The 8,730-nt window shown below is 41.4% G+C and overlaps 1 non-coding gene and 1 pseudogene across 1 annotated transcript; both read left to right on the top strand.

The window, feature by feature from the left end:
- The first annotated feature begins 5,090 nt into the window (after positions 1-5,090).
- TRNAV-CAC lies at positions 5,091-5,163 on the top strand. Its single transcript has one exon. It is a non-coding gene; the product is annotated as a tRNA-Val (tRNA).
- Positions 5,164-6,620: 1,457 nt separating this feature from the next.
- Positions 6,621-6,918, top strand: LOC102862957 (annotated as a pseudogene).
- Positions 6,919-8,730: the final 1,812 nt, after the last annotated feature.

The following is an 8,730-nucleotide window of genomic DNA, read 5'->3' as shown; positions in this document are numbered from 1 at the left end:
AACTCCTTGCTATTGTAAACAAAGCTGCGATAAATATGGGTATACATATATCTACTTGGATGTCATTTATAAGACCATATATTCTTATAGCTACATGTTTTTCAGTAAGCGTACCAGAGCAGAGGAGGTTAAATGAGGGGTTTAAAAAAAACAGTTCCCAGAGGCCTGAGGATGACAAATTACCTCCTGGAGCGGCCTTTAGTGCACAGGACTAATTAGTTTCCCAGAGAGGGTTGAATTCGCTCCCAGAGATGGTCTCCAGTACACAGGAATGGGGGGCTTAAGCAAATAGAAGATACTTTTAGGCTATGCTGATTAGGTTACACCAAGAGGTTTAGATATTCCTGAAATATATTTCCTAAAAAGCTAACAGATAGTAGTTATACAGAAAACTTACAGAATTACACAAACACAGTTACACAGAGAGACTTATAAGACTTATGCTGTGGGGTTTAGGTCTTTCAGTTACAACCCTGATGCACAACTTTCTTAATTTTAAACCATGTAGTATTTGCTTATGAGACCATTGTTGGCCTAGTGTCAAGAAACTGCTGCAATCACACAGCTATGCCACTCTAATCTACCAGCTGCTCCATGGAAGAAGGATGGGCAAGAAATTAATCCCATGTGATTAACTGCCTCTGAAAGCCCAGCTATGGGTAAGTTTTGATTTACTGCACACAACAACAACAGTGTTCCCTTGCTCTACTTGCACAAAAGCCTCTTGATCTAGATTTTGCATAAGCACAATTAAGTGCTCTGGGATTCCCATCCTTCTCAGTGGTAGCCATAAGTTGTTACGATCTACACAGTCAAATGTCTTTGTATAGTCAATTAAGCACAAATAGACATTCTTCCAGTATTTCTTACTTTCAGCCAGGACCTATCGACATCAGCAATGACATCCCTGATGCCACGGCCTCTTCTAAATCCTGCTTGAATTTCTGGCAGTTCCCTATCTATATACTGTTCTGGGTGTTTTTGAATAATCTTCAGTATTATTTTGCTTGCATATGATATTAATGTTATTGTTTGATAGTTTTCACATTTTATTGGGTCCACTTTTATTTGGAATGGAAGCAAATATGGACCTTTTCCAATCCGTTAGTCAGACAGCTGTTCTCCAAATATCCTAGCATAGGCTCATCCAGGGCTGCATCTGTTAGTTGAAACATGTCAATTGGTATCCTTATTAGGCCTTATTTTTTGCCAATGCCTTCAGTGCAGCTTCTACTTCCTCCTTCATTAGCATTGGCTCCTGCTCATATGGTACTTTCTGATAATTTTCAGTGTCAATTTTTGGTACAGTGACTCTGCATATTCCCTCCATCTTCTTTTGATGCTTCTGGATCATTCAACTTATTGCCCATAGCCTCTTTAAGTACTGTGACTCAAGGCTTAAAATTGTTTTTCCGTTCTCTTGGCTTGAGAAATGCAGAGTAAATTCTTTCCATTTTTATTGTCATTCATATGTTGTTGGGTTTTTTTAATTTTCTTTTTAGTTTTTATTTTATCATTTTTTACGTGTACCGTCAAATCAGATCTGACTGGTACAGGAGGAGATTGCCCCCTCCTTCTCCAGCAGAGTGTCTGGTGGATTTGAACCACGTACCTCTGGGATTGCAGTGCAGCGTCTTGCCGTCATTCATTATGTTTTAAATAAATTCATACATATAGCAGAGCTGACAAGGGGCTTCTTACTCATATAACCAAATACCTTGAGGAAGCAAGTTGTTGGTTCTGGAGAAGGGACCATAGTCTTGGGGGACTTCAAGATCAATTAGCACAACAAAGTCTGCAAAGACAACCTTCTACAGCCTCCTTTGGTGAGTAGCACTGGGGTCTTAAAATTTGAGAATAGCCATCTATGTTGTGACACTTGGTCACTGTCTGTCTGGAAAAAATAAGGAAGTGAAATGCACAAAGATATAACGAAACTGTTGGAGACCACTTATTCTGTTTCTCTGGGGGAAATTATGCCTGGAAGATGTTAATAAATAAGGCCACAAGAGACAAACAATATACAGAGATGAAATAGGACCGCTCCAGCCAGACAGGACTAGACTGGACACACACACACACACACACACACACCCATGGCAGCTGTGCCATCTTTATTTATACCTTCTGGAAACAAAGAAATGGTTCACAGGGAAATAGAAACTTTAAGGGTTACATCATAGAGCCCAGGCAGGCCTGGTACAAGTAGAAACATTAAGATTACCATAGGGCTCCTGATGGGCTGAGTACATAGTTAGATACATTCAACCAAGACTTCTTTGTATTCATAAACTGTGCTTTCTCTCATCTTGAAACAACCTTATCAAGAGCAGGAATAATAATGAAAGTCAGTGTCTAAAGATGTATGAGAACTGCTTGCAGTCTTCCTTCTCAGAGCACCTTGTGAGATCTGCTTGCAATCTTCTTTCTGAAGACACCTTCTGTGTGCAAGGCACACAGCCATATTCTAAGGATGCAGTCCTTTGTGTTCTATGGTTCCCTACACGAAACAATTAGGTAAAAGGAGTAATGAACCGTGAGAAGCTGAACTTTATAAGATCTACATGGTGCAGGGCCACTATATCCTACCACTCCAGCAGGGACTCTCAGCAGTCAGGAAATCAAAAGACAAATTACATTGGGGAAAGTCTGTTGTCAGGGACCTCTCTAAAGTCCTAAAGAGCAATGATGTTCATCTAGAGACCACAAGATATGCCTGATCTGAGACATGGTCTTGGCAGTTACTTGCAATGCATCAGGCAATGACTAAGGATGACAGAAGAAGAATTGATGCCTTTGAGTTGTGGTGCTGGAAAAGAGTATTGAACATGCATCCCATGGACCACCAGGAGATCAAATAAGTCTGTTTTAGAGAGGATGAAACCAAGTTTCTCCTTGGAGGCAAGGATTTTGAAGCTCCATTTCCCATATTTTGGGCATGTGGTGAGGAGGGACCAGTCTTTGGAGAAGGACATCATGCTTAGAATGGTGGAGGGACAGTGCAGGAGAGGAAGACCCTGGATGAGATGGATTGTTATGGTAATTAGGCAATGGGATTAAGTGTGTTAGACTCAGACTGGCCCAGGATAGGGCAAGGTTCAGAGCTATTGTACATAGGGTCGCTATGAGTCACAGGTGACTCAATGGCACACAACAACAACAACAACAACAACAACAACAACAACTAGAAAGGATCAGAGTAGATGATCCTGGATAGGGTGAGGGAAATATGGATCAAAACACAAAACCATAAAAGGCCAGGCGTACTGGACTCATAGAGACTGGTGGAACTTCTGAGACTATGGACCTTTTATTGTTGCTATTGTTAGGTGCTATTGAGTCGGATATGACTCATAGTGACCCTATAAACAAAAGATCTAAACCCAGTCCTGTCCTGTGCCATCCTCACACTTCCTAACACACAAGAGCCCATTACAGCAGTCGCTATGTCAATCCACCTGGTTGAGGGCCTTCCTCTCCTTGGCCAACCCTCCATCCTTCCCAACATCATGTACTTCTCCAAGGAATAGCACCTCCTAGCAACATGTCCAGAGTATGTGAGGTGAAGTCTCATCATTCTTACCTCCAAAGAGCACTCCAGCTGTACCCTCTCCAAGACATATCTCTTGGCTGTCCATGTGATGTCCAGTGCTCTTTAACACCACAACTCAAAGCCATCAATTCTTTTTTTTGTCATCCTTACTCATTATACAGGTCTCAGAGGTATAGCTAGTAACCAGAAAAAGAATGGTCTGAAACAGAGGCACCTTAGTCCTCAAACTGACATCACTACTCCTCAATAATTTGGAAAAGTCCCTACCTGCAGATTTTCCCAGTCCAAGTGCATTTCCAGATTTCCTGGCTGCTGGTACCAAGTATATTAATTGTGGATCCAAGAAAGATGAAGCTGTTGACAGTTTCAATCTCCTCTCCATCCATCATGACACTGCTTATTGGTTCAGTGGTAAGAATATTTTTTTTTGGGGGGAGCTCATCCGGGATAGAATCTTTGTTTTCATATTGAGACACAATCCATACTTAAGACTGCATTCTTTGATCTTCTGCAACAAGTGCTTCAAGTCCTCCTCACTGACAGCAAGCAAGGTTATAGCTCTTAGTCACCCTTTAAAACTGGAACAAAACACCCCTATAACTCAACTCTTCAATCAAACAATAGACAGTCCTATAGGTAACTAGTAGCAGTAGAAAGGCACTCAAGCCTTAAAATAACCAACTACATGAGGTCAAAAGCAGCATTTAATGAAGGGTAAAGCCCTTTAGTAGGGAAGCGGTAAGATAGAAGAATTCATAGAAATGAGAATTCCAGAGAGGAGATGGGGAAAGTGTGATTATATTGTGGGTATCATGATTAATACTATAAAAGAAAACGTATAGAAATGATTGAATGAAAACAAATCTGCTTTGTAAACTTCCACTGAAATACAACACACACACTCCCCAAACATGATAAGGGGGCGGGGGGGGGAGGGAAGAGCCCTGCAGAGCTGTTCATCACACACATGGGGTCGCCAAGAGTCCAAATTGACTCTAAGTAACCACGGGTAGGGGGAGGGGACAGTGAGTGAGCATCGAGGTAGGACATCTTTTCTTGGGAGTATCTTTCTCTATGAGCCAAAGCACTGACGTCCAGCACCTCCGTCCGTAGCCCCGAGGTGGGGCCTCTGTGGCTCCTTCGCGGTGGGAGGTGGAGTACCCGAGGGGAGCTTTGTGAGGTGTTGGGATCCCGAAATCCTGGTGGGGCCTCAAGGTCCTCGTTTCCAGGGAGAGGCAGGAAACTAAATTAGGTGCCTAAGGGAAGCTTCAGAGTCCTTTGCCTGAAAAAAATTTGTGATGTTATTTTTTCTTGCCTTCCTCCCCCCTTCCCCAGTGTTTCCTGCTAGCATGCTGACAACTTATTTTTTTAAAATGTTGAAAACGGAAACCCAACGTACAAGAATGAAACAAAACACCTATTAACGACTGTATAATAATTTTCAGAGTCCTTTTTAAAAGGTAGAAACAAACAAACAAAAAAACCCCAAGGTCTGACTTCCATGTAGATTTTATTAGGCCAGCAGAGAACCTCTGTAGTTCCCGTAGTGTAGTGGCTATCACGTTCGCCTCACACGCGAAAGGTCCCCGGTTCGAAACCGGGCGGGAACAGGGGCTATTTTCTTTTAAAAAAAAAAATTATTAACCTTTCAAGACAAGATAAAATAGGAAAAGAACCCTTGCCATTCAATTGCCATAGATTTCCCCCACTTTCCGAGCCATGAATTTTAATGGGAGGGGACTCCAGAGGGACGCGTAAGTGCTAGGTCACCAGAGCTCACTGGACACGACCTTTCAATTTGGATTTAAAAATGGGAGTAAGGAAAAATCCTGGGGTTGTAATGAGGAATCTATTCAATGACTTGGACCTTTGAGTGTTGGATTGTGATCCTTGGAGACATTAGTGTTTGGCCTAAATGCAACCATTTTGTGTCAGGAAATTGGAAGACATGTACCTGAACAGTTGACTGGAAGAGACACATATGTGTTCCCATTCCCCAGAAAGGTAATCCAACAGAATTTGAAAATTATCAAGTATTAATATCACATACAAGCAAAATACTGTTGAAGATAATCTAAAAATGGTTAGAACAGTAAATTGACAGAGAACTGTCAGAAGTTCAAGATGGGTTATTTTAAGACAATTTTTTTTTTTAAATTTTATACTGGTTCGCCAGAGGGTCAGCTATGGGTCGGTTTCGACCCGACGGTACACAATAACAATAACAATAACAATAACAATAACTGGTTTACCTACAAAATTCACATACATTGTGTTTCACACGGGATTTTCCCCACTTCCTTTACCCACTCCTCCCTCAACCCATCAAATTGTTCAACCCTATGATTAACCCTCCCCACAAGCTGAGTTTTAAAGAGGCGGTGGCACCAGGCATATTATTGTTGAGTTTAGATGGATCCTGGCTGAAAGTAGAAAATTTCAGAGCAGGTCTATTTGCATTCTATTCTCTATGGGTCATAACAGACTATGGCTAACCTTGAGAAATTCCAGAACATTTAATTATGCTTACATGAAATCTAAACCTAGACCAAGAAGCTGTTGTCTAAACAGAGCAAGAGAACACAGAGTTGTTTAAAATCCAGAAAGGTGCACATCAAAGCTCTATCCTTTCTCCATATCTATTCAGTCTGTATGCTGAGCAAATAATTGGAGAAGCTGAATTTTATGAACAAGAGTGTGGCTTCAGGATTGGAGAAAGGCTCATCAACAGCCTGTATTATGCAAATAACACAACCTTGCTTGCTGAAGCACTTGTAGAAGATCAAGGACCACAGCCTTCAGTATGGATTGCATCTCAACATAAAAACAAACAAACAAAAACCTCAAAACTTTTCACCACTATACCAATATAACAATACAATGATAGACAAAATATTGAAATTGTTAACAATTTCATCTTGCTTGGATCCATAGTTAACAACCTTGATAAAAGCAGTCAGAAGAGCCGCAGTGTTGTGCTGTGTGAAGAAGATAGATGGATTTGTAAACCCTGGAGGGCGACTCTCTGTTGCTTTGTGGAGGCCCCCGGGGTGAAACCACTGTAACTATGTCTGACCAGGAGGCAAAACCTTCAACTGAAGACTTAGGGGACAAGAAAGAAGGAGAATACATCAAACTAAAAGTCAATGGACAGGATAGCTGTGAACTTCAAGGTGAACCTGACAACACATCTCAAGAAATTCAAAGAATCATACTGTCAGAGACAGGTTCCAATGAATTCACTCAGGTTTGTTTTTGAAGGTTAGAGAATTCCTGATAATCACACTCTAAAAGAACTGGGAATGGGGAAAGAAGATGTAATTGAAGTTTATCAGTAACAAACAGGGGGTCATTCGACAGTTTAGATAATATTTTAATTTTTTTCTTTTCCCTAAACCTTTTTTTGGTCATTGTCCAACTGATGCATAACAAGTGATTATGAAGACCATGACCTCTATCAGATGCACCTTAGTCTACAGAGAGACACCATTGCTCTTCAGTACTTTGGAGAGGTCCCTAACAGCAGACTTTCCCATGGCGGTGTGCCTTTTAATTTCCTGGCTACTGGTGCCAAGAGCCAAGAGTGTTGACTGTGGAGTCAAGCAAACTAAAGCTGTGAACAATCTCAACCTCTTCACCATCCATCCTGATGCTGCCAATTGGTCCAGTGGTGAGAATCTTTGTCTTCTTGACATTGAGTCTCAATCCATATTGGAGGCTGCAGCCCTTGGCCCTCTGCAGCAGGTGCTTCAGGTCCTCCTCAGTTTCAGCAAGCAGGGTTGTGTCATCCGCATAATGCAGATTGTTGATAAATCGTCCACCAATCTTGACCCCACATTTCTCCTCATAGAGCCCAGCCTCCCGGATAATCTGTTCTGCATACAGGTTGAAAAGGTATGGAGATAGGATGCATCCCTGGCATAAGCCCTTCCCAATTTTGAACCATGCAGTTGCTCTGTTCTGATGACTGCCTCTCCAAGTATAGGTTTCACATTAGAACGATCAGGTGTTCTGGGATTCCCATTCTTCTCAGAGTCAGCCACAGTTTGTTATGATCCACACTGTCAAATGCCTTTGCATAGTCAATGAAACACAGATAGACAATGGACAATGACCAAGGAGGATAGAAGGAGAATTGATGCCTTTGAGCTATGGTGCTGGAGAAGAGTATTGAGAGTACCATGGACTGCTAGAAAAACAAACAGATTCATTCTGGAAAGGGTTAAGCCTGGTGGCTCCTTGGAGGCAAGGATTCTGAGGCTCTGTCTAACATACTTTGGACATGTTGTAAGGAGGGACCGGTCCTTGGAGAGGAACATCATACTTGGGAGGGTGGAGGGACAGTGCAGGAGGGAAGGCCCTCTATAAGGTGGATTGATTCAGTGACTGGGGTAATCAGGATGGAAGTGTCAGAGACGGTGCGATTGGCACAGGACAGAGCAGAGTTTAGGGCTGTTGTACATAGGGTCGCTTTGAGTCGCAAGCGACTCAACGGCACATAACAACAACAACAAAATCCTTTTTTATTTTTAAAAATAGTTCTTTTGTAATGTGGTGTTCAAAACAATTGAAAACTGGCACCTATCTTCAAAACATCTGGTATTTTGAATTCCAGTGTTCATTAATCATTATTCATTATTTTTTGTTTAAATTGTGCTACAGAGGATTCTACAGATGTCTTTTGTCCTCTAATCATAGCAATGTCTGTCATCTCATCACTATCATCTTGGGAGGCGAACAGGGGACAAGGCAGAAAGGAGGGACAAGGAAGCAAGAGCGCTCCAGGACCTTTACACTACACATGATCAATTGTGTTTGTTAAAAATTTTACCTACACCTCTGGATAGAGACATATTTTTCTCACATGCCCCAAGTCTTAAAAACAGCAAAACCATCTCTTCTGCATCAACCTGTTTAGAAAATTGAGGTAATATGAGGGAATGAAGAGAAACTTTAGAAGTATCAAAAACTAAAAAAACATAAAAAGTTTCTAAAACAACTATGAGATATCATCTCACCCCAGTCAGAATAGCAAATTTTTTTTATTGTTATTATTTTTTTGTGCATGAACCGTCAAATCAGATCTGACAGGTACAGGAGGAAATTGTCCCTCCTTCTCCGACAGAGCATCTGGTGGATTTTTTAAAAATTTTATTATTAAGAATAGCAAAATTTAA

The sequence above is a fragment of the Elephantulus edwardii genome, unplaced genomic scaffold (assembly GCF_000299155.1).
Source record: "Elephantulus edwardii isolate Elephantulus edwardi_28Jun2011 unplaced genomic scaffold, EleEdw1.0 scaffold00384, whole genome shotgun sequence".
In the NCBI taxonomy this organism is placed as follows: Eukaryota; Metazoa; Chordata; class Mammalia; order Macroscelidea; family Macroscelididae; genus Elephantulus; species Elephantulus edwardii.
This window is presented reverse-complemented; position numbering and strand designations above follow the sequence as displayed.